Source organism: Hetaerina americana, unplaced genomic scaffold (assembly GCF_022747635.1).
Source record: "Hetaerina americana unplaced genomic scaffold, ioHetAmer1.1.p SCAF_16, whole genome shotgun sequence".
In the NCBI taxonomy this organism is placed as follows: domain Eukaryota; kingdom Metazoa; phylum Arthropoda; class Insecta; order Odonata; family Calopterygidae; genus Hetaerina; species Hetaerina americana.
The window spans coordinates 6,583,682-6,611,437 of NW_027286719.1; the positions used below are offsets into that span (position 1 = coordinate 6,583,682).

Consider the following 27,756-nt stretch of genomic DNA (forward strand, 5'->3'; position numbering starts at 1 on the left):
GCATGGAAGATAAAGGTAGCCAAGGGAGGGGAGGATAGGCATATTGGATGGAATGGAGGGAGGGCGAAAGTATGTGGGATTGAGGGCTTAATTTACGAGTTAGAACTGTGTATGTTAGGAGAGGCAGAGGGAATATTATTGCTCAGTCTTTATTCATTCCAAACCTACCTTAAATTGTAGAATACCAATGATAATAATAATAGTGAATAAAATAGAGAATTTAAGAGTTTGACTGATTTAGGGAATAGGAGAGGAAGACTTATATACCTAAGGGCTTAAAGTCAGGTAGGAAGTCTCTCACACACTGCTGTCAACTCAGAGCAGAGTTTGATAAATAAGAGTTCAGCTCACATTGTAAAAAAACTACGGCAGTTGATTTCAATTCACCATTTGATAATCAACTAAATATTTTTGAATTGCTGCCCAGGCATTTTGTCATGAACTCTTTTATCAACCACGGGATGACAATATGATATTTTCCAATAATGCACTACATATTTTTATTTTTTTCACAATAGATAGTAACTAGAGTTTTAATTAATGTACTTTTTGATGGAAGCAACACAAACAAAAAGTCGCAATGAGTAGTGAAAATTAGCACTAAAATAACACACAACAGAAAAATGACTAGGAAAACTTAACTGCCAAACAAATTTAATTTAAACATAACATGGAAATCCGAATTTGTAAAAAAATAAGTTTGGCACATATATCCTAAGAATGAATGAGCTTCAGTACTTATTAATTTTATAACACAGATCCACTCATATTTACTCAGTTTTCATAATTATTACACAGGCTCATTGACATATTCAGCAATGAGACGTTTAACCAGTTCTTTCTTTATTCGTAAGAATGCTGCAGTATAAAAATAACTCACCTTGACATGGATTCAAACCCAGTTACCTCGATGCATAGCTAAGTGTTTCAGTCAGTAAAGATATTGAAGCATCCCCTTACACCGTACATTTTCAGCATGGCACATTCAGTGAATGACGATACCCTGGTAGCTTAACTGGCTAAAGCACTCAGCCCCACGTAGATGCACATCTTGGCTTGAATCCTGGCCAAGGCAATTCATCTGCAAACTGTTAATTTCTTGCATTTTAGTTCACAACAGCAGATGACACAGCTAAAAGGACTGTCGTGTGATATCCCTCAGTTTCTTGAACAATTCTTTGCTTGCTTGTTTGGGAAACCAAAGAACTAAAATCACTAGATTAGTCCGAGCACACTCCAACACCTCTAAAATTTATGCCTAACTTTCATGAGATTATCATGTTGGGATTGGGATTATCATGTGTTAGTCATGTCTCAGGATATTAGACACACATTTTAACCATTTAAAGTTTATAGGAACACATTGATTTCCACGTACCATTCATGGAGAACGCCATTAAATAGTAACATGACAGACAGGTAACCTTCTGAAGCAAAGCAAGTCAACAATCTCCATTAGTTTCACCATTCATATACTTTTAGGAATGATCACGGATGTTTGCAGATATCCATTTCTACTGAAATAAAAGACAGAAGGTGGGTTTTAAGTATCTCTCTGTAAATCAATTTACAAATTCCCATCAACTAATTCCTGTTTTCTCATATGAAACAAGACACTTGGCAAAAGGTCCATGCACTCCAGCAAATTTTATTTCAGACAATGGTCGATAGAAAAAAGCAATTAATACCAACATATACTTGATGCATTAATTGGCTGAGATATGTCAATAGAAAAATCAGTCAGATATGTTTCTATTGGCATTCATTGTCACAGGCAAACTAGGCAACCAGGAACTAGGTTAGAAAATTCTGCCACCTCAATCATATCATCTATCATGAAATTCAGCCACATGGCAATAACCACATCTAAATAAGAAGGGACCATATAAACAAGTACAAAGATCATGGATAGAGGATCCAAAAGTGGCTCCGTATTAAGTGAGCACAAGATGATTCTGAAACAGTTTTATACAGTGGAACCTCACTTAAAGAGCACCTCAGATAGCGAGTAATTCACAAAATGAACAAAAATATTGTGACCAAGAACAACTTGCATAACGAGTGACATTTTGCTTAACGAGTGATGAGGAGAGGGGGATTCCCAGCATGATGGCAACGGCTGTTAATGTTTATGTTTAGCACAAGTTCCACCGGCATCCTTGTGACAATAGTGATCACACATTTGCCCAAACTTGTGTTATTGGTGACTTTTCCAGCAGTTTCATAATACTTTATGAACAATTTTAAAAATGTTCGCAGAGAAAAAACTGCAAGAAGACATTCAAACGAGAATAAAAATAATTGAAGAGATGAAAAGTGAAATCTGTCAAAAGTGAGAACGAGGGGTCAGCGTAGCTGATCCATCACCCACTTACAATTGGCCAACCTATACGATTCGCACTATCCTCAAGAACAAGGGAAAAAAAACAATTACAAGGCGACACTATTGATGAAAACATAATTAGTGATAATGTGAAAGTGACTTTTGCTGACCTTGTTAAGAAAACACAAGATCATCAATGGCTGAGAAAGAAGTATTTAAAGAAAGGCGATTCAAGAAAATACCCGACATTCACAGCGCGGTGAGCCACGGTGAAGCAGCGAGCTCCGACTCAAAGGCAGCAGAGAACTTCATCGGTGACTTCAAGAAGCTCGTAGATTCCGAGGGTTGCCAGCTGCCACAGATTTTAAATTGTGACGAGATGGGTATCTTCTGCTGAAGCAGGCCTATATAATAGCAGGGGAGAATGCATTGTCTGGCCTCAAGCCAGCGAAAGACCTTCTGATGCCGTTATTTTGAGCCAATGCAAGTGGCCATTTGAAAATTAAACCCATGCTTGTTTACAATTCAGAAACCCGAAGAGCCTTCAAGAAGTGCAAAGTCCAGAAAGGCAGGTTAAATGTAACATGGACATCCAACAACGAGATTTGGGAGACACGTGACCTTTTTACTGACTGAATCAGTGAAGTGTTCGGTCCTTCTGAGAAAAAGTATTCGCTTGAGATGAACCTGCCACTCCATGTCTGGCTTGCCACGGAGGATGCTCCCGCTCAGCCCCCAGACCTACAAGATCACTTTGAGGAATTTAAATTCATCAAGACACCGTTTCTCCTTCCCAGCAGCACTCTATTACTCCGGCCTCTGGACTCGCACGCTATTTCTGACTTTAAGAAGCTCTACACTAAAGCACTTTTTGAGTATCGTTATGAGGTGACTGGAAGAACCAATCTCAATCAGAGAGAGTTTTTGAAATATCATTTCAACATTGTTGACTGCCTTAAGATGATCGAAAAGACATTGGAAGGGATTACCAATAAAACTCTCATTTTGCTGGTAAGAAGCTTATGCCGGAGAGTGTTGACGAAATTGACCTTGAGGGATTTGAACAGCATGATATAGGGACTGTAGACAGTGAAATTTTGTGTGTGACCAAGTTCCTGGGACTGGAGATGGATAGCAATGATATTAATGAGCTTGTGGAGGAGCAGAGGCAGGGGCTGACTACGTGGCATTGTGTTTCACAGGAGGAAGATGCGGAGAAGAGTTTGTCCAAGGAGGAGGAGTTAACGGCAAAGCAGCAATAATCTAGCACAATAGGAGAAATGCTACAAGCATGGGAAATTGTTGCATTGTACATTAAGAAGCATCACCATAATAAGACAGGTATCCATGCTACGAATTTATATGATGATAATTTTGTATTATGTTTCCAATATTTTGAAGAGTCAGTAAAAATAAACGTACCTCTACAGGTTTCCAGTAAAAAAAGAATTAGGTATGTATCATAAATAATAAACTAACTATTTAAGTTTTTGTTTTTTCTACAATTCCAATTCGCATTCCCAAGTTGGTTTATTCTGAAATAGAGGAAAAAATGAAGACACTAATTCTCTGGGCATCATATATTGAGAAGCACCACCCTAATGAGACTGGCCGCGCACTCCAAAAATGCACGTATTGCTATACATACCATGTTATGTCGTATTTTCAAATAAAATTTGAAGAGCCGGTAAAAACTAATGTCTCTCAACAGGTTTCTTAGAAACAATGACTTATGAATGCATCACAATTGAACTATTTATTTCGAATCTTTTCTTTTCTATCAATCAAATTCGCATTCCTGGTGGTTTCATTCGGTGATAGCGAAAAAGGCAAACGTGAGCCATGCTCCTCAATAATGTCCACATAATGTCCTCTCTGCTCTTCACTGTTGCAGGCGTGTCTGAGCGGAATCCCTGGCTACAATCTTCCCCATCCACCTGTCCCTGACCAAATATCCAGTTGGGCAGCGGCTGTGACCAACTGCTGGCTGCTCTGTGGCTGTGGTGATAAGTGTTTCATATGTTATTGAATTAATATATTATCCTTTTACTGAGTTGAGTGCATAACAATTGTTTATTATTCGCGTGTGCAAAATATTAGCTAGTTGTCGGTGAGGGGAGTTTACTCAGAGTGTTACTTCACATTCGAGTGTGTTGATCGAACAAGTCTCGATGCGTCGAGCGTCACCCACGCTTCACTGTAATCGCTCTCAATCGCGCGCCACCTACATACGAGGGTCATCCGGAAAGTAGTACCCGTTCGTGAAATAAAGACACAAAAGTAAATATTAACAAACATAAAAAATTTTATTTGAAAGAGGATACTTTAAACTACTTCTCAACATAATCTCCAAGCAAATTAAGGCATTTGTCATAACGTGTGACAAGTTTCTGTATTCCTGCTGCATAGTCCTTCGCCGCCAGCTCATTGAGATACGCGAGGGACCCATCTTGCACAAATTTTTGCATAATGCAGATGGTGTTTAACAATTTCATGAACAATTGTTCGAGAAACATTGGGAAAATGCTCACAGATGTCATCAATTGTGACGCGCCGATCGTTCCTCACGAATTCGTCAACTGAGCTCACCAGTTGGTCTGTAATGACAGACGGTCTCTCCGAACGCTCATCGTCGTGTGTGTTCCCCCTCCCCATGTTGAAGTTGCGACACCACCGCCGAACAGACGAGTCATGAACAGTCATTTGCGCCGTTAGGGAAAGGATGAAGGGTGGAGAGAAACCCGGCATCAGCATTAGCCTAGTCTTTACGAAAGGTGCCAAGGGGTCTGCAGCTTAACGTCAGCCCATCCGATGGACGGCGAACTCACTCAAAGTGCCCTCCACAAAGCACCTCAAGTAGGGATCGAGATACCCCTGAAAAATATTAAACACCGCCAGGATTGGAACCCGGGCCCTCTGGGTGAGAAGCCAGTACGTTAGCCCCCGCACCATCTCGATCCCTCGTAATCATAGGTGCCGCTGCAGGCATGCATCGTGACTGAAAACCCAGTGGAAGCTATTTTAATTCTTTCAGAAATGCCATTTTTTTTAACAAGGGCAAGGTTAAAACAATGGAATTTACAAATGCAGTAAATGAAACAATTCCTCGGACACAACAAAGGCAAATCATCATGCAAATTGATGTCACTGACCTGCTGAACTAACAAAAAAAATCCGCTAGCTATTTCAATTTATGAATAAAAACACAAAATTTGAGATTGATTGCAATGTACGAGGGTCATCCGGAAAGTAGTACCCGTTCGTGCCGCATGAAGTGCTGACGACGCGAGTAGCCGCTGGACAAGGTCAGATAGCTTCAGTGGCTTGTCTGCCTTCTCTGAGCCAAGTTGCGTGACGCTAGCATTGCCTGTGTTGTTTCTGTGATTGTTTACAATGTTTAAAAAAATTGAGAACGCCGCCAGTTGTGAAGTGAGGGCAGTGATTAAATTCCTCAATGCAAGAAACGTTCGCCCATGTGATATTCATCGCCAATTAAAGGAGGTGTATGGAGACAATGTAATGGACGAGTCGTCTGTTCGGCGGTGGTGTCGCAACTTCAACATGGGGAGGGGGAACACACACGACGATGAGCGTTCGGAGAGACCGTCTGTCATTACAGACCAACTGGTGAGCTCAGTTGACGAATTCGTGAGGAACGATCGGCGCGTCACAATTGATGACATCTGTGAGCATTTTCCCAATGTTTCTCGAACAATTGTTCATGAAATTGTTAAACACCATCTGCATTATGCAAAAATTTGTGCAAGATGGGTCCCTCGCGTATCTCAATGAGCTGGCGGCGAAGGACTATGCAGCAGGAATACAGAAACTTGTCACACGTTATGACAAATGCCTTAATTTGCTTGGAGATTATGTTGAGAAGTAGTTTAAAGTATCCTCTTTCAAATAAAATTTTTTATGTTTGTTAATATTTACTTTTGTGTCTTTATTTCACGAACGGGTACTACTTTCCGGATGACCCTCGTAGATTCCGTAATCACTAGTAAGATACATTTATTGCCGGTGATGCAGTGTTTTACCATTATATCTGTGTTCCTAAGGACACCGCGGCTTTATTAGATGACCTCATGCTATAAAACGCTGGTATGACACTTGGCAATTAGAATTAAACTTAGAGTGCAGAGTCATAAATTTTTGCAAATTTAAAGCAATCCCTTTCCAAATGCCTACTTCATTGGGAACACCAAAATGGAATTGGTAGACTCAATTAAATACCTAAGCGTTGCCCTCACTCACCATCTCTCCTGGGTGAAACACATGCGGGGTATATGTGGACAAGCTAACAAAAAATTAGGATTTATCAGAAGAGTCCTAGGTAAATGAGATAAAAGGTCAAAGAGAAATGCTATCTTTTGCTGGTTAGGCCTCATTTAACATATAGTATGCTGCAAATTATATGTGATCCTCACGAAGTTGGATTAATTGCCGAATTGGATCGCATGCAGCATAGAGGAGCTGAATTTGTAAAACATTGTTATGATAAACTTAGTAGTGTATCCAAAATATTGGAGGAGCTAGGCTGGGAATCACTGGAATGAGCGAAGGTTAAATTATAGATTAACTCTCTTGCATAAATTAGGAGGAGGCCTCGTTAGCAGTGATGTTGAAATGAATTATTATTACTCCCACCGTACTCTGGTAGGAGAGATCTAGTTAATAAAATTAGAGAGATTAAGAGTAGAACGGATAGATTTAAGATCTCATTTCTTCCACGAAAGATAAGGGATCATAATAACTTTGTCCGACTGCTGCAGGGTCATGTTCAGGTAAAATTATTCTGGGGTGTATTCACCCCCTGCCACACATCCAAGTGGCGGCTTTCAGGATACATAAATAATAATAATAATAATTTTCTTTGAATAAACCTTGCACAAAGTTTATTTTTTGCAGTATGGAATGCATCATCATATTTTACATAGCTTTACATGGGAAAAAATGATTTGCTAAATGAGTTTTTCGTTTTATGAGAAAGGTCACGGAACAGTGCTCGTACTACGAGGTTCCACGGTATTTTAAATGCTTTATGAACCTTTAACATAATCACCTCAGCAACTTTAAAACTATGCTATCAATCAAAGCATGCTCAGTAATTATAAATGGTAGCATTAAAACCATGAGTACATATAATTTAGTGGAGGACCACAAGAAAACAACTTGAAAAATGATGAAGATGAAAGGTATGTAACTGCTGAAGGCTGTAGGCTGAGCAGTTTTGGCATTTGAAGAACACAGTATTGGGGTCATTTATTAAACATTTAAAAGACAGCATCCTGCACTCCTAAGCAATTACTGCATTCGTGAATGCTTTTTATGAGATAGTCCAGCATAAATTGGAATGCTTACAAAATCCTTCAGTAGTAGAACTTGGGGCCTTGGTGCAGCATATCAATACACTACAGACAAATACACACATAGATTCTCTATAATTAGCAACATTCAAGCGAGATAACATATGATGATTGGCCCCAGGCTTTATCTCATGCCAATTATATCATTTCAATTCATAAGCAAACTGAATTATAAACAGTCAAGCTCCAGGCATAAAATCTATGCAACATAAAACATATCCAGTGAACTATTAACTATTTTCCTTGAAAAATGAATGAAATGTAATAGTGACCTCTTTGTCCATTTTTTAATGCAAATGATTAGTATTCAACAATTATTTTAACTAAACTTGTAAAGGTGGAAACCAAAAAAGACAAAATTTTAAGAGTAACCTTGCAGGATTTGAAGTTTGCACACACTAACAATATATAATATAATTACTGAATTTTAAAGAAATACGTTTCCAGCTGAACCCTTACTGAGTTTTTAAATCTACAATTGGTGCTATTTCATGCAAAAACCACCACCATGCTTAGAAAAGTGGACAAAATGATTTTCCCCCACATGTACACGCAATGCTTCCATCACGTGAACAACATGTAAACACAACCATGATGTGAAATGAGGTATGTTTTGCAAAATCATGCCTTACAGTACCTCAAAATTAAGGGGAGGAAAACATTTTAACAGATTTCGAATCCGAGTACTTACAGACTTTGTGAAGCCATCGGCTTTAACCCTGGCTTCCCCGTTAAAATTGGCTCCACATATCCATTTTCATACTGCCCACTATACAAGTCTTCCGCTTCAGGAATATAAAATTCATTCTGCCTTAATAAAGGAACAACAAACAAAATATCTGAGGGGCCATATATTTCTATCACTGGGTGAGCACAAAGATTCCGAGCCTGAAAAACAAATAAGGTTCGATCAAAAAAAACAGGAGATGAGCTCATACCAAGACCCCAAAAACAAGAGCAACCAACCCGAAGGTCGGTGATTCTGGAGTTCACCCAATTCTAAGCCCAATGGTGCGCAAGATATCAGGGTGGGGGGCCAGTGCCAGCCATGATTGAGTTCCCAGGAAGATGCAGTACACGAAAAATCATGCAGCATGGGTGGAGTTGAGGATGCCCAGAGAGGCTTGCCCAGGAATCGAACCCGGGCCCTCCGTTCAGTAGTCCAATGCTCTACCCCTGGACTACTGAGACCCACCATGCCAGGAGAACAGAGATTAAATAGAATGGCAAATAAAACATGTGCAATTGATGAGCAGTTTGGTCTGCAGGTACCCCAAGAACAATTGAAAACATTTTCCCTTACGATGAGGACATGCATACATGATCACTGAAAAAAACCTTTTCTTCACTCTTGGTACTAATATCCACCGGAGGACAACGGAAAAGAAACATGCCTCACATTCATACCCATGAAAACCAAAATAAGAGCCCTACTGGCACATTTATCCCTCCCAGAGCACTAGTATCAATTTTTTGCATTGACATAAACAACTTTTACTAGCATAAGGGTTTATAATTCTTAAAGATCGCCTAGCCTTTAAAAATGCTCATATGCTAAATTTTATTTATTTTAGGATTACTTTGTCCTTATAATTACCTTGAACCAAGGCTACTAATGCAATTCTCTCTTCCCCCCTTCACTGATGCCCATGGACATGACATCTCTCGTTGAGAATTTATTACGATATTAACACTAAACATACTCGATTCCACTGATTTAAATATTCCAAAAGTTTATTCATGAGTAAATATGTTTACTTTTCCACATAAATTGGGTTTCTACAAACCTTAGGGTGAATAGTATATCACAGAGAAATATCCACATGCAATGAACACCTAAATTTAACATCGTCTTTACACATAATGTAACATGACACATGTAGACAAAACATATTTAAGGAAAAGGGATGCTGAGAAAGAATAAATATACTTTGTAGCATACATTTTTAACCAACAGTGATGAATTAGCATTTTTATGAGGAAATAATAATGGCAAGGATAGAATACATCACTCAATAAAATCACTTGTACAGCAACATGACATCTTAGTGAAGGAAATAAAAATTCAGGGCTAAAACCAGACTTGATCACTACACAACAGGAAATACATGCCTCCTGGGGAGAAATATGCAGACTGAAGAATGCCATGCTAGAGGTAGTATTCAATTTACATTTCCTCTATTTTCGATAGAACTTTTAAGTAGCAGAAGTTTTCTGAAAAAGAGCACCTGTATTCAATTTACAATAAAATGCCAAAATGGGTAGGAAAATCTACTACTATGTCACACCTCAGAAGTATTGAAGCATTTTATCAAATTGAATACAAGCAGTCACTATTACTGCCGAGCTGGTGCATAACACACTTCCTAGAATAATAGAGCTTTTGATGCCACTGGTGGGACGTCACATTTCAACCCCATTATATCAGCCATTCTCCTGTTCACCCAAACAACAATGACAGAATAACATTGCATGCATGTGATTTGCATAATTTACTAACTGATAGTGATATTTATTATTTATCAAAAACATTTCAGAAAGATATCAAAGAAATTAACTATATCCTTGGAAATTATTGCAATGGTAATCCATGCTTTGCAAATGATTAACACTTTATGATGAATCAAAGCTTATACGGTCTCAAGTTTAGAATTCATAGGGCCAAAGTAGTTCTAATGTTTCTCACTTGCATTTATGAATGGCTTTAAGACATCAGGCCTCTTAACTTCCCCTAAGAGATCTTAAGAAGTTGACCCCTGCCCCTCACAAAATTGTCATCCAAACTCTCAAAGGAGCTCAAGCATGAGCTTAGAGGCATATGGAGATATTTTTGGAGATATTCAGTCGAGTTTGCCTCAAACTTGACTGAATGGTAAACAAAGTTCAGTATGAAACAGATGCATATTCAGCCAGACATATTCTTAAGATTTTGGCCATTTGGTGCAGAGGGTGATAATTGAGACTTCAGCAGTCGTCAGTGCTTGTAATTTTTTTCATTGTTTTTGCACTTCAGTTTTGTGGTTTATCATTTATTTTTATTGAATAAATCTCGACCTGTAAAACCACTCGGAGAAAAATACCCATTGTGAAACGAAGAGAAAGCAATTTGGCAAACTTGGAAGAATAAATTGTGTAGATGAGGGATATAAATTAGCAAAATAGTTTCAGTTTTTTGCTAATTTGAGGGAAGCTAAGCCGTTTTTTCATAATTTAAAGCAATATGAGAAGAGGAATTTGAAGAGAGGTCCCTCAATATGGTTGTGGTGAGAGTTAAATTTAAGCCAAAGTAAATAGTTTTAGCAGTTAATAATTTATGCATCAATAACATGGCCATTAATAACGTGGCCATGGCTGCTGCTCATGGCAATTAAAGCCGCAGCACAAAGTTACTAGGCTGGATTTCAGACAACCATTGGGGAAAGCGCTACCTCTTCCAAATAAGAATTTAACATAGATGAGATAGGACTCCTTACTAAAACGCTAACTTAAACGTACAACATGTGTAACATACTCCCCCAACCAAACAAAAATAATCACTGATTTTAAAGGTTCCATATATATTGTGACTCCTATTTTGGGATAACTTCAAATGCTGACTAGTCAGACTTTCACAGCTACCATGCTCTACATGCTGAAGAAGCATGTTGCCTATTACATGTCTTCTTAGTTAGTTATATTGTTATCCTTCTACTATCATAATTTTATAAATATTTGCTACTGTTGCAACTACTCGGAAAAATAAAAACAATTTGACAAAACTTGGGACAACTGAAGACATCAAATTCAGATCTTTTTTAGTTAATAATTCTAAAAATCCAGGCGCAATGCAAAAAATGCATGCAAGGGTAATTCTCCATGTGAATTGATGAACTAATAAGAAATATGAATGGCAAAAGAATTGATTTTTGACTGATTAATGCCACATGTTTCACTCTCCAACCCTTACGTTGGACAACTCTACTTCTGAAGGTCTTGTTGGCAATATAAGACTGTTATGCAGTTTGTTACAACCTTTGGATCCTATGATACTACGGATACTATGAATTTTCCTGATCTAACCTCTTTGGCTGATCAATCAGTGACCAACCAATAAATCAGGCACAGAGAAAGTAATCTGTTGTTGGAGTTCTAGAAAGACACAATGAAGGGTTCCAATAACACCAAGCCATCAAGTGCGGAGTTAACTACAACTAAGATGAATGATAATAGGCAAAAGATGTAACAACAATGGCTATAACAGGTCAAATGGCATCCAGGAGCAAATTGTCACTCTTCAATGGGATATAGGATTTGGTGTTTTCCCATCATATTCTGTCGATGGGTTCTCTTCAGGTTGTCAGCCAGGCCAAGATTTCTGCTGATGTTTTGCTGGACCATCATCTTCAGGGCTGCATGTCAGGACAATGGCATTTGGCCAGTTTACATGCAGTTAGGCAGGGTTCAGGTGACTTCTGATTAGCTCTGTTGCCTTCATTCCTCCTCAGCATGTGCTTTCCATTGTCAAATTCCATTCCCACGACATGCAGCCCTGGAGATAGAAAACTCGACCATTGAAATGCTGGCAGAAATAGAAATCATGACCCAGCTGAGAAGCCAAATAGAATTCATCAATACAAGATTTGTTGAAGTAAACCAAGATAATGCAGTAGCTACTCCAACCATACGAGTAAGACCTTAGTAATAAGGACTTGATCAAGTTAGAACAACAAGTAATCAAAGTAGAAGGAGAAAAAGTAAACAAAGAAGCTATGAAAGCTGAAACCATCAATTAGGATGTTCAAAGCCCTAAGCTGCTACAAGAAAAGAATGAAAACCCACAATGAAAAGAGCCCAATTTTGGAGAGAATTAGTAATTTCAACCAAAACTTAAATGGAATAATTTATAATTGAAGAGGGATTTATTGCAATGTTGGACGTAAGGTAGTGTTTCATTAGGATAGGCAAATAAATTTACCGTCACATAGTTTGCAATCTTTAAAAACCTACCATAGATGGTACAATACCAATAAAAGTAATAAAGAAAAAAGTCAAAAGATTAACATAAAACAACGACCTTTCTGCAAGATATAAAAAGACAAAAATATATCAAGGTTAAGGTTCCTTATTTTTGGCTTAGTTTTTTTAAAATTTGCAATGAAAATAATTACCTACATTAACACAAGGATTTGAAGATTCCCACATAATCTCACCTTTATCCAACATTATAGGCTACAAGGACTTTCCTCTCACCGCAACTTTTCCAAGAATTTAGATTCCAGGAAAAGCAAACAAATGATTCACCTCAAATTTCAAAAGCATGTGAATAGTAATGATACAAGTTCCCCCTTCAGCATTCAAGTTTCTCCGTATCATTACTTTTAGCTCGAAATTTATTTCCTTCTCGAGTTTCTAAAAACAACCGATAAGAATTACTCCAATTTATTATGCTATACTATCTTAAATGAGAAATCTGGAAGCCTTAAGTAGGTCTCAATTAATTTAAATGATAACCGAGGCCTGCATTAAAGTTAACTTTACCGCAACTGAAACATTATGAAGCAGTGGTTTCAGTTATATTATTATTACTCCGAGTACATCCAGGAGGAAATACTAATTCAGAGCTAATAGCTAACAGAATTCCCATTTCGGTTTGCGAACATTAAGAAAGCACATGTAAAAATGCTCATAAATAAATTTATAAATAAAAAAGTGGTACAAAGAGTTCTGTGGAAACTTGGCGTTAGTACTTACAGAAATATATGCCGATATTTTAGGATAAATTCTTGACACAGCAAATAATAACGAAAGTGAGTTCCTGAAGGGAAAGGAACCAGTCACCGCGTAGTTAACTTCAGGAAATATAAAATACCGATACCCATACGAATCCAAGTATGATTTCATTTTTTCATCGGGTGGAATTCCTTCTTGGTTTAAAATAGAGCCAATTGCAAAACATAACGGCGACATGGATTCCTTGACAATAAAAATAAAATGTAAGCAGTAGTTCTCATCGGAAACAGCTTGTATTAGTCAGGCAACTTTCAGCATTGAAACATTTCTACATTTAATACCATTGAAACATACCTTTTTATTGCCATAAAATATTCCAATACGGGGGAAATTGGGCATTACACATCGCGTTTCTGAGTACAGCCGACTTGCTGTACTGTATGAACCACGAGAGAATCTATACGCTATAGTCAACTTGCCGAAAGGGATTTTCGATGTTTTTATGCGAACTTCGGACATTAAACCATAGTGAAAGCAAAATAACAGAGCCGCTACAAATATCATGCATACAAATAACAGAAACATTTGGACATTATATCCGTTAACAATTTTCAAGTTCAGCATCATATGCCGGCAACGTTAAGGTAGGTTACGGAACTTGATTCTGTCATGTTTTAGCAGTCATAACAGTGTTGCTAAGAAGGAAATTCCAATTATAAGTTATTTCGTTCTAAATCTTTATGATGTGACTTTCTTGTTTTCGTTTCCCCCCCCTGAAGTGTTTTTCATATTCTATTTTTCTCTTTTCAGGCGTGTTTTTCTCTCCATAACCCAGGAGGCATGTTCTTTTTTTCTAATAAACAAAACTTTGCCAGTTCTTTTGGCAATATCTTTGCTTTATTTCACTTTATTTGAAGAATAATTGCCGGCACAGCAACCTTTATTGGCCTATTTGAAATTTAATTTAAGGAAAAATGAATCATTTACATAGAATTCTTGTTAAAACTATTTCGTTTCTTTAGCAAAGGTGTTTTTGCTCTTTTTTCGTGGATAGGTTGAGTAGTTAGTTGAGTCTAGCGGATAAAGGGGAGGGTAAATTACTCTTTATGCCATGGGAGACAAGTAGCAATATTTACCATTCGAAGGTTATACTTCAATGTTGAAACCTCTGGGTAAATTACCTTATTGATATCTTGGGGGTCGTACGTATATAAAAATTCTTGAATCGATGCATCAAAGGTAACTTGTAAATGCTAGCAAGATTTTCCATATTGGAGAGTCATCGAAGGTTTTCAATCGGTTTTATGCTGCCCGTATTTTAATAAATATTAACAATAATCTGTGTATACAGCACAGAAAGTGTCAATTTCCTCCGTAAGAACATAATCAATATCCTTATTTATGCGTAATATTCTAACACTATGGTTCTGATTTAATGTAATCAGGAGTCTTTTTTATTTGCAAACCTCTGGTTATTTTTCCTCTGTTGGACGACGTGTTGGTTTAATGATTTTTATCGAATAATGATGCATGCCAAACCTCGTTTGTGATTAGAAATAATGACCAGTTTAGATCTTTCCTGGAACCACAATATGACTTTGAACTCACAATTACGAGAATATTTCTCGAATGTGTGGTTTAAAGTGCATTCAAATCCAGAATTACTGTATTCTAAATCTAAATAACGTTAAATTTATGAGAATCTCATTTGATGACATGATGAACCATCACGTCGATGAAAAATTGAATGCTCATCGCCAATATTAATGATTGCTTATGGTAGTTGTTGACGAAAATATTTATTTTTGGTTGTCTTCAGCGTGACTACAAACGTAGCGAACAAATTCTCAATTTTAGAAAATATTTTGGAATATTTTTATATGAGTTCAAAAACTTAGATAAGACATATGTGTGTCGGAAGTTAAATGTTTAGGAGTGGGATATCAAAGTGAACATATTTTCTTAAATGTCATTATATCAATTTTTTAGAAATGCCACTAAAATCAATGGTGAGTGAAATAGGAGTAAATAGTACTGTAATAAATACCGATAAGTAAATCATATTTCAGGAATTTCCCTTTTGTCGGAAGTAATGCCGAAATTCGAAACTAATTATGCTTATAAAAAATGATTTTCTGGGCCCTAAATCAACCGTGGAAAGCTAAACACAACAAGAAAGAGGAAAAATATTTCATTCCTCAGTTGCTTGAAGCATGTCGACGATTCAATACCCTTATTCTTCCAGAGTGTAAAAAAGATATTGGTGTGTATCCCAGCCACTAACATTTATTATAGGAATCTCCGTCCAAAATCTCCTTTGAATCATTCTCGCTTCCGCCTCTTTGAATATTCGAGAGATGCTGTCGACCCGTCGACAGCCGAAAGATTGATATCGATTTAGCTCTAAACAGTTGAGTGCGTTGCATTGGTGCAGGTTAGTGTGTATCGGGAAGATAGACGACGTGAACGTTATTGTTACATTCGTGTTTTAAGGAGTTAACTTGTGGTTGCTTTATTTGCAATGGATAGTGCACGCAAGCAACGAAGTCAAATTTCAGCCGTAGTCGATGTGGTATATCACAATCCTTTCGTATGGTGAGTACGAACCCCGGGACCTCTTTTAATGGTGTAGGATTTCTTCTTCTAATATCAATTATTTTATCCGCAGGGCTATAGTGAAAAGTGTAGCACTCTTTGGTGTTGGTGTTAGAGTTGCGAGAGAGTGCATTGGTCTAGACCTAAACGCTCCGGCGACTCCACAATGAAGGTATTTTTTACATCCTATCCCAACAATTTTATTTCTTTCATTTGTACGCCCTAAACTAACAATTGTACACTATTAATATTACCTTTGTTCTTTCAATCGGGCCAGACTGTGATATTAGTAAATGTCGAATCATGTTACGCTACTGATACAGGAACATAGAGTTCAATGATATCAGACAAAGTTAATATGTCGTGTGTATTCTCATGAAAATATATTGTTCACATTGTAGTATAATTTGGTATTTTTGGCTGTTTGAGTTTGATTTTCACCAAGTTTTGTACCCCTTCTCGAATTATGACATGTAGGCTCTCGTTATCTGTACATATTTCAGTCCTCAGTTGCTGGAAGCATGGCGACGATTCAATTCTTCTTTATTCTTCAATAGTGTAATCATTTATGGTGGAGGCGATTTTCTATGGAGTAGATACGAAAAGTCAATCACTTATAAATCAGAAAATTAATTAAGTTATTATTAATTTCACTGATGGAAGTGCAGTTCGACTTCGCGGCACCGTTCGAATGCTAGAATATTTATTTTCGTGACTGACTGTTAGTATACTCTACAGACTGTAAGTTTCAGTAATTTTATTTAATATTTAAGATGCCGTTTTCATGTCGTTCGAGCAGTTTTCCCCTATTTTTTTGTTGAATTAGCTGAATAACAGTAGCAGGGAAACTTCTAACAACCGCATGGAAGCTGCTTTTCAATTGTATTTATTACAATAATTTTATGGAACTGTAGTAAAGGTAGTTTAATTTAGTGTAATTATTTTTCTCTAGATAATTTTTAAATCCTGGTACATAGACTAGTTTTTGGACTATTTCTACAGGGAGGCTAACTTACCTACGTGCGTTATAGAGTCACATTTGGCCAAAAACTTTTCAGGGTTTGACAAATGAAGACCACATTAATCGTTTTGCCATTCCAAATTTTTGAACTTTTGTTGATAGCCGCAGCGAAGGACCCAGAACGAATTTCTGTGACGAAAATAGTGTGGGGTAGTTGATGGTTTATTTCCCTTAGTCATAAGCATTTTTAATTACAGTTCCCAGAAAATGAATATTGCAGTAAACGTCCTGTTTTTACAGCATTTAAAAATTACTTTAATTTACTCATTTCTAATACATATGCAAGATCTTAATTGTAAAAATATCAACAATGGAGTGCAGTAGCTATTATAAAGCAACATTATGGATTGTTTCCAAGCATACTGCATTCTAATGCTGTAAAACAAGTTGTTACTGTAAATATTTGTATATTGTAAGCACATTGTTTTCCCACGAAATGTTACATTTTAATTGGGAAATTATTTCTTTATCAAGGTGGAGAAAGTGATCCGAGAATGTGACATTTTTCATCTTGTGGGATCTCAAGTCTATGAATATGGCAGTAAATTCCATGGATAATGTTACCACAGGCAGATGGATTTAGAAAAATATGACTCAAACTATGGCACCATATCTGCAAGAACCACAAGAAAAGGGATCATCTCCATGAACTAATAGTTTTGAACTTAGTTCAAATATATATTGCATTTCTTTGTGAACTGTGTGAAATATAGGTCCCTCTAGGTAGATCATTTACCCCATAATTTTTCATTTGCTATTTGTTAACGGTAAGTTTCCCCTCTCATGATGTTTGGAACTGTCCTTGATTTCATAGCTTCTCATACATGTTTGTAATGATTTTGGGGAATCTGGTTTCATTTAAAAATTTAACAATGTAAGCCTCGTGGCAGGCCATGTTGTTACTTGCAAATATCACCAATGCATTCTGGTGCTTGCAGTTTCCCTTTGAGTTCAATATAATTTGAAAGGTTTTTAATTGAGGCCCTGATTATTTTTAAGAGCTTCTTAATTTTGCATGCCATTGGGCTTATAATGTGATGAGCTCGACCCAAAAATATTAAACCAACCTATTGGTTTGCAGACGTTTTTCTAATGATTTTTGGTTGAATTTGAAATCATGGTCATGTCATAATCGCGACTGAATCCGTACCTATGAATCAAACTAACAGTGCTTGACAAGTTAGTTCAATCTGCTTGTATTTTGTTTGGATGCGGACTAAGTCTGTAAAAAAATTTATTTGAGCATTGGAGGTTAATTCATTATTACGAGCATTTATTTTTATGTTGCATGTTGTTGTTAATGAATTCAGATCTCTGAAATAATAAATATTGTTGCATAAATTCAGAGCCATTACTAAAGCCAAAATATTGATTGTGATATATGAACTATTTAATCTGGTCATCTCCTGAAAACAGTGATTTCAAATTTTTCTGAAATTTTTACTTGCATGCTATGAGGTCATAGGATGGAGACAGATAATCATAATTTTATGATTGATTTTGTGTATATCGACCCTAGAAAATATATTTGGAGTGTTGGTGTAATTGAAATTTTATCACTCCTATCGGTTGCTTAAAAAATTGTTTTACATTATTCACCCACTAGTAGTGATGAAGTGCTGTAGAGATGACTGAGACGTGTTGATTTATATGATTCTTCGGCTAAACAATGGGATTTGGATGTTGTTTGGAAAATGGATTTTCTGTAATAAGACACTTAATAAGTCATGCTACTTGATTTCTACCATCTGTCTGGAATCTAGGAAAATTATTAATCACAACCTTTGAGACATACATTGTAGCCATACTTTTGGCTATTTGTTCACTGGTTGGTACTGGCCCTGGACTCTTGACAGAAAAAGTAGAAATTTGATATAAATTGAGGGGAGCACTGGATACTTAGGAGATGGTCATTATTGTTACTTCACTGCATGAAAGTTGACTTTTACCCCTTTGGAATTATGATAAATGTTTGTGTTCTGCACAATGGGTGCCAATGACCATAAGTTTGGCATTTAAGGGCTCAAACGTTTCAAGTTCAGACACCCATGCCTGAGGCAATGTTCAAATCTGTGACCTTTGTGTTAGCAGTCAGGAACTCAAATGTGCCAGATCTGGGGTATGACGCTTGGGGGCCACGGGTGGCCCTCTGGTGTTTGATATATTAACTGACATTTCCAAAGATCTCTGTTAATTGCATATATTAGATTGCCGTTCTGTTATGGACTTACAATTCTAGAAATTTAATTATTTACAGAACAATTGGCACCTTGAAATTAAGTCAGATATGTGGATTCTTCAAAAATTTATCTATGGCAACCTTATATTCCTCATGTCTCAATCTAAATAGTTTTGATTTTCTCAATTGGTTCATTCTGCCTGTTACTTCATCTTCATTGATTTTGTATAAGTTATTTTTGATTAATTATCAGGTGTTTATTATCTTTACTTTGTTTAGTGTTTTTTTGAACCCAGAATGATGTGTAATTTTATTACTGTCCCATGAAAAAATGTTGTGCTTCTCAAATTAATATTTATGCTGTTAAAAATTGAGGCTAAAAAAACTACCAGCAATAAAATATTTTTAAGTTACTTAAATCATGGGAGAATTATTTTTTTCACTTTTTAATCCTGATTATTATGTACCTTCTGTATTATTATTATTATGTATTCTTATGTTTGTATAGTATTTGTCAATTTTCTTACATTTAAAACTCATTTTTCTGTGTATCTTATGTATCTTATAAATTATTTATAACTTACCACAAAATATATAACATTGCATGCCATGAGGGTATACTCGGGTATACTGTATAAAGTGTCCCCATTTAATGTTTGAATGTGTGTTGTTTATTTGGACATATATTTTTCAAGTTTCTGGTAATTACATTAGTGCATATTATACAAACTATTTTGGTGCAGTAAATAAGGGCAGTGGCTAATATGAGAAAATAATTAAATATATGCAGTCTATTTATGGAGATTGTATTCTTAAATGTGATCATTATTAGTTGGATGCTTGAATTGGTTATTCCAGTTCTGAGGTTTAAACGTAAAATACTTCTAATTAATTACCTGCTCGGTGATATGAGTCCCTGATAGATGAACGCTTAATTTTCAATCCTAGTATAATATAAAACTATTCAAAATGGAGCCATAAGAAAACAAATATGACAATGAGAACTTGTTGCTTTGGATCTAAGAATTTAATTAATACCAAAGTAATGAGTAATTATAATTTGCCCATCACTTGAAGAACCTAGACTAGGCCTAGATCCTAGTTTTTCTTCCTCGTGAAGGAAACCTGTAATTGGTTCATAGCAGTGCTATTACCATCCCAGGAAGTGACCTCATTCCATCAGTTACTTGCATTGATATTTTGTGATGAATTGCTGTTCATGTTTTATCTTTCTCCGTAGTTTTATTCCATTTCTCCTTTCATGAAGGTCATCCAGCCGTGCCCTTGGGTGCAGCTGAACAGTTAATTCTCCTCTTCATGCCTTTTCTTGTGAAAGGTGGCACCAAAAACTCTTTTCCCCAAAATCCCCACTCTCTTTGATATCCTTGGGTTCAGTCAGCAGTTTCATGATATGATGATGCAAAACAGTTTTTTCATAATATTTTGTCTTATAGTGAAATAGTATTGGATCTGGAAATACTCACATATATTACACACACATATACTACCTTTCCTGCTTTTTCATTGAACATATCTTAAAGTAGAAATGGTTAATTAAGCTTAAAAAAATAAAATTGTATCATTTTTGTCTTGGCAATGGCTGCGTTAGTAAAAAATACATTAAAGCTAATCAGGCCATTGATAACAGTAAGGTAAGTGATTAAGTCATATATACAGGCCTGTATGTAAATTATGTAATGTATATTTTGTATGGAATTTCTAAATAGTGGCACTTAATTAGAGAAACTTCAAATCATGAATTAGATTCTCCAAAGCTTAATCCTAGGATCATGCTCTTGCTGATTTGTTCAATAAAATTTCTCTTAAATCAGCACTGACCAACTTTACATGTACTACCATGTTAGCACCTAAATAATTTGAAAAAGTTTAATTTTTTTGCAATGCCTGAATTTTAAGTCCTCCAAATTGTTTTGCATCAAGTTCTGGTTGTAATGGGAAAAATAGGTAAGTTAAATGTTGTACCAATAAAATATTCTCCCTGTGTGCGGTCTACAGCTGAAAACCAGATGTTGTGTGGGGTCTCTCCTAAAATGACTTAAATGTTGCCCTGTCCATAATTATTTGTCTCTAGTAAACATCCAAAATAGTGTTGGAAATGCCACAACAGTCAGCTAGTTCATCTTGCCACAAAAATATAAAACAATGCATGCCTTTGGGGTATACTGTATGAAGTGCCCTCAATTAATGTTTGAATGTGTGTTGTTTATTTGGGCATTTATTTTTCAAGTTTCCTAGGATTAGATTGGTGCATATTTTACATGGGTACATAACTACATGGGTGCAGTTTTAACACATTCTTCTGCCAATATGCACTGAAATCCAAAAATTTTACGGTGTGAGCTGTTGGTTCAAATTTCATCTGGCATTCTCGAGTTCAATTCACTGCAACAGCTCTGTAAAATAAATTCTAGGCATTAAAATCAATCATGAGCAGACATTTTTGGCTTGTTGACCCGTGAAATTATTTTTTATCAATGCGTACTTTTTTTTTAATCTTGTATATCTCTGCATATTTCTCACTTTTTCCAGTAGCAACGCTAACCTTAGAAAAGCCAGGTCTTTCAATTGTTACCTAATCTAATTTCTAAGGGGAAGCAATTGAATTATTCCCTGCCCACAATAATCCAATATTTTTTTACTTGTTCTCATAAATCTGCAAAGAAATTACGTGAGTTTGACAATTTGTTTTTGCTACTGCGAACCTTCCTCTTAGAAATTGTGCAAGGGATCAGATGAAAGGACTGGCTGTATACAGATAAGAGGAGCTGAAGAAAAAGGTGGGGAATTTATGCAGGATTAAAAATGGGGTACAAATTGGAAAAGAGTATTATTCTATGTGCAGATGCAGTGTATATACAGTCAAGAAGTATAAGTAATATGTAGTGATGCTCATCATAAATTACAAATGCTTAGAATTCTTTTTGAAGAGTCGTTGCAGTGATCTTAATGACTTGAGAACACCAGGTGATATTCAAACCGTCTTTTCTGCTTGATCTGGTGGCAAATGATAGTGGGGTCACGCTCAATGTACTCGGGCACATTACTCATGGCAATTTATTTCAGTATGAGGACAGCTTACTTACTTATGGAAGATAAACTAGTGTATTCACTACTTGGCTGACTCAAAATATACCATTTTTTGTGATACCAATCATGGAAAATTTTAACACTGTGGTAAATATGTTAGGGAATCAGATTTCATGGTAAGGACGAATGAAAACAAAAAAGCAATAGGAACATTGAAAAAATGGTGCTTAAAGAATTAACAATTGTATTCCTTATTTTATATTATCAGTGCTTTTAAGGGGTGTGGAGTGAATAATTAATTGAGCGCGCAAGTGTCTACGAAACAGTTTCCCCCATCACAAGCATCCTGGTGAATCCTTCACCAATACCCTGGCTTTGAACACCCAATCAACATTTTTACAATTGATCTTGAGGTGAAGATAATATGGCATGGGTGGGGGTTTTTGGAATTGCTGCTGTTGATAAATGCAAACATCACTCCTTAAAAATATAAACTACAGATTATTATGCTAGGTTCTTTACTCTGTCATTATTTCAAAGCATCTATTGCATCCATGGACTGTTTGCTACAATTTGGAATGTTGGAAGGGCTGCTACATTCCATTAATCCTTCAATTTAAGCAATTGTAATTGCTCTCTCCAATAGTTCAACCGACCGATTGTCTGCTCCGCAATTGTTCTTCAGTGAGATGGTGGCAATCGCATCTTTCCCCAGTGGAGTGGGTTTTGTTATAAGAATGCTTTTGAGGATGGCAATGAGAAAACATCTCGATTACCTTTCTCATGAGAAAATGGAAAGAAATGAAGACAAAGTGAATGCTTGGTGTAATGTGGCTTCATCTCACTGGGATTGTCTTGCAGTGTGGAAGGCATAATCCATGCATGACTAAGCTGAAAGCAGTGGAATAGAAAATTCAAGTGAAGGTTGCACCAGAGTAGGGGCTTAGAATGCTAGATAGACTATGAGGCTGGACAATGAGAGAGAAATTGTAAAAGGAGATGGAGTTGTGTGAGGTCAGTTGTAAAGTGTGGATTATACTAATTAATAGTCAATACGAGAGTAAAAAGTTAAGGCATTAAATTGCAGAAAGAGTCAACCAATTTGTCTAATGGTGAAAGAAGATTGAAATGCGGTGGCAGGTGAAAGGTGGTGGTAATAGAAATGCGATGGTATGCAATTGGTGGCATGCAATGGTAATGGATAGGAGAGTATAAGTTAGGAATTAGAAATATTGAAAGAAGGGAAACAATAGAGTGCTATAGGGGGAAGGATTTATAATAGCTTAGACATTCTTCAAATGTGAATGCAGGTGCTGACAGGTACACATGGAAAATGTTGGGAGAAACGTGGTCAAATTAGTTGGGTCAAATACTAGTTCGACATTGATCAGAAATGATGTCATCAGCTCATTTAAATTCCTGGGTATGGATGCCAATTCAGATTATAATTTAGTTGACTTTGAAAAGCAATTTGGGATTCAGAAAGGACTGATGTGGAGAAGGGTTTCGTGAGAACAGCCGTTGCGCACGAGTCAGTCGATCCTAAGCCCTAGGAGAAATCCGAAGCTAACGGCGATAGAAAAAATTTTTATAAGCCAACAAGGTGGTGTAGGAAAATCTTGAAGGTTTGATGAAGTAAAAGGAAGGAATACTAAGAGAAACATTATGTCTGAACGAGGATAGGTATGGGTCTTAAGAATAGGATAGAGGGAGCAGCAAACAAAAACATTGGCAGAGTAAATAATAATTTTAAATGGTAAATAAAAAATAGTGCACGAAGAAGGTATGAGTTTTGGGAGGGCTGGTTCAGAGGATGGGTGGAAGTAGAAAATGGTGGAGTATTAACATGAAGTGGGAAGGATAACGTAGAGAGAGGTAACTAATAAGCTAAGGCAAGAAAGTATCAGGATCAAGGATATGTGGTGGAAAGATCAGTGCATAGATATATTGAGAAATTTCAGGCTTGGGGAAAAGAAGAAGAGCTATTTCATTAATTAATTTATTTAATAACTTAATTGGAGCGAGATTGAGAAGCCATAGTCTCTTCCTCCACCTAACCCTTCTACATCACAGTAATGACAATCAAAACATCCATGCCCTAAGCTGGAGGAAAACCCACCCAGGCGGGGCTCGAACCTGCGACCCCTGGAGTCGCAGACAAGGGCGTTACCCCGCTGCCACCTGGGCCAGCATATAACTAGGCGAGAGGAAGGTCAGGATGTAGCAAGGGAATAAATGATAGTTATCATAATAGATAGGGATGGAAGTATTAAGGGAGACAAGATATTCAGGGATGGTTGAAAGAATGCATGTAAGAAATGCACTTCAATGTAGATATACCAGGCTGACCACTAAAGGAATTGAGAGACAATATGGCATAGCAAGGATATATTTAGCCCATGAAGTCTAGATTGCTAATTAGAAAAAGCACTAAGGAAGGTGAAGTCAATGACGCAGTAAGAATAGATAATATCTTTACAGAATTTCTGTGGAGATTAGTAGGGATATATGGACGGGCAGTGATTGGCAGAGGAGTGGTCCTCAACCCATAAAAAGTATAGCAGCAATATGCAAGGCTCCAAGGTGATAATTTGAATGTCACGTGCAGCAAAGAGTCATCAATGAAAGGTTATAAAATAGTGCAAAAGTACCTGGGCAAAGATAGGTGAGGACTTGGAAAGGGGCTACATGCAAGGTCAAGTGTTAGTAGTTATTTTTGAGAGCTTTGCAGGACCAATTTTAGAAGAATAGGATGAGGAATAACTACAAGGAAATGGAAATATTGTGACTCTAAAGGAGTTGAAATACATATGCAATATATTTTCTAGAAGGTGAAAACAAGCTAGAGCAGGGGTAGCAGCAGTTATCGATATGGTCAGTCTTTTAGAGGAATATGGTCAACTCTATCAGTTCGGTAGAAGGGTTGGATTTAGATGCAAGATCTGCCCTGTTCCTCAGGAATTCAGAGGCATCTGGTCCCAGTGGAATTGTCATTTGAATAATGGCCTCCAGTTGAATATTCTCTGAAAGAAGGATTGATGACATAGAGTGGAAAGTGGTAGCTAGGAATTTGCTGGGGAAGTAAAGGATGAAAAATGTAAAAAATTAATATAATCCATCATAATGAATTGTGTAAAATGCAATAAATTACAATAAATGTATGAGAAAGTATTACCACCCAAATAATAACCCAATAATTGATATATTGACATATATCAAATCTAACATAACAAATCAAATATAACAAATATTGATGAAAACCATAAACCACATATAGTACAGAATCCTTAAATAAAAAACAAGGCAATTTGTGCATTATACCATATTAAAAATGCCAAAATATTCTCTACCGTGACTAAGAATGTTGGAAATATAAAGGGAAAGGCTCAAGGCCGCATCATAAATTCTGAAATTAAGAAAAATCAGTAAACAAAATAATTTTTTGTCAAACTTAGACAAGCACATAAAGAAAGATCAAGTAATTATTATTCCAAAAGGTTAAGTAAATGCTGAAGTTTTCTAACAAAAAATTACCAATCAAAAATAGACAATAAAATAAGTAATTAAGTATTCCAAAAATTTGTCAATAGTTGAGGTAACATTACTCCTCTTGTAAACCAGGATAGACAGGAATTCTAAAACTTTTCCATCCCATTTATTCATTAGAGGAGAAAGGTAACCTTCATCCCTAATCTCTGCACCATATGACCAAGTGCTAAGGACTTCAAAACAATTAATAATAAATTAATATCAAGATCTGATTAAATTTCATAATTTTAATGGCAAGGTACACACATCTTCATAGTATTTTTCTAACTGATAACATGCTCATCAATCCATTCATAGTAATGCAAATATGGGCTTGGTAATATTAATACATGTGCCAATTCATGCTGTATGCAATCTACAGGTTGTATGCTGTGTACACTGCTGGTAGACCATGAACAACATGAATGGGTACCATTACCATTCCTATATTTTATGGTTCTATCAATAGATTAATGAGTATGTTACTGTGAGAAATTTTCTACAGAGACGTAGGTACACTGGAGCCATGAAGCTACCATAAAAAGAAAAAATATTTTATCTGTTCACGGAATTATTTTTATTCATTACTTGAAATTACTTAACTCTTGGTCATAAGGTAAGAAATGTATGGATATGGTTTTCAGGGATCGATTCATGTGCCCTTCGATATTAGATTAGGCATCAGCTGAAAAACCTAGCCTTTTACAGGGAAGGGGTGATACCGAAAGGGGCAAGAAATGCATACAAGTTTAAAAATTGGTATAATATAGTTTCTCATGTCAACAAACAAATCAGTTATTTAAAGAGAAAAAAATCCTGTTGATATTATCTGAATTTCAGCTGCAGACTGTGCACAATGTGAATATTTAATAATGTATTGTTACAGTGTTTAACTTGTCTATATTTTCCATTAAATAACGAGAACTTCATGATATGGGAGAGTGAAAAATTAAAACTAGAAATCAATCTTTATTTTTTAATTAGTTTGGTGCCTAGGATGAAATTGGTGAGTGCCAACTGAGGAATCATTTATGGATCCAAATCAACTGTGGTACACTGTTAAAGCAATGAGATTTCTATAAATGTTATCAATGATTTGATATTCTTATCAAGCACCTCTGTTTTGAAAGCCCATGAAAAATATACACAATAAAATTTACAAATAGTAGACTGGATAATCCTGTGAGATGAGTGTTGGACTACGCATGGGAGAGCTCAGGTTCAATCCCCGAGCATGCCTCTGGCCAATCTCAGCTCCAGCTGAGCTCTATGATTTTCCAGGCATCAGATCTTCCTGGGAAAGCATAGGTGGCACAGGGAAAAGAACTTGCCACTTGCCCTCATGTATGAATATCAAACACCTTTGGGCTTAGTATTAGTTAAGCTCATAACATAATCTATTGAACAGACCTTTGGGTTGATATCTGTGGTTTTTATCTCAGAGCTTTTAGTTTAACTTACTGGTACCAATGGATATATGTTTAAGGAATTTTTTTTAGTTTATGCCGCCATTGCTATGACAAAAATATTAGTTTCATTTTTACCTCGATTAACTGACATTAATATTCTTAAAATATTTTCAATGAAAGAGAAATGAAAATTTTGATGTAATCCAATGATATCAAAGAGAGTGGGGATTTTGGGAAAAATATCATTTGAGGCCAATCTTTCACAAGAAAAGACATGGGTAGGAGAATTAAAATGGCGAATCCAAGGACATTGTGGCTTGATGAACTTCGCAAAAGGAAGAATGGAATATAAATATGGAGAATGACAAATACAAATAACATTTCATAAAAAACATCTACGTTGGAACTATAATGGAATGAGTTTATTTACTGGAATGGAATAGCACTGCTAAGAACAACTCCAGGTTTTCTCACGCCCAAGAAAAAACATGCTGGCCTAGCATAGGATCTAAAATAGTGATGGGCAAATTTTAATTACTAATTATTCGATATTCATTAAATGGCGTACTGAAGAA

The 27,756-nt window shown here is 36.3% G+C and overlaps 2 long non-coding RNA genes across 3 annotated transcripts; one reads left to right on the forward strand and one right to left on the reverse strand.

Moving 5' to 3' along the window:
* Window positions 1–804: 804 nt before the first annotated feature.
* On the reverse strand, window positions 805–14,044 carry LOC139687000 (uncharacterized). Of its 2 annotated transcripts, none has more exons than XR_011700583.1 (4): window positions 13,756–14,044; window positions 13,423–13,644; window positions 8,384–8,580; window positions 805–1,514 (listed from the first exon to the last, which is right to left on the reverse strand). It is a non-coding gene; the product is annotated as an uncharacterized lncRNA (long non-coding RNA). The 2 variants fall into 2 exon arrangements; XR_011700582.1 differs by having other exon boundaries at window positions 805–1,517.
* Window positions 14,045–15,797: 1,753 nt separating this feature from the next.
* On the forward strand, window positions 15,798–19,994 carry LOC139687001 (uncharacterized). The gene is made up of 3 exons (XR_011700584.1): window positions 15,798–15,996; window positions 16,070–16,168; window positions 17,492–19,994. It is a non-coding gene; the product is annotated as an uncharacterized lncRNA (long non-coding RNA).
* Window positions 19,995–27,756: the final 7,762 nt, after the last annotated feature.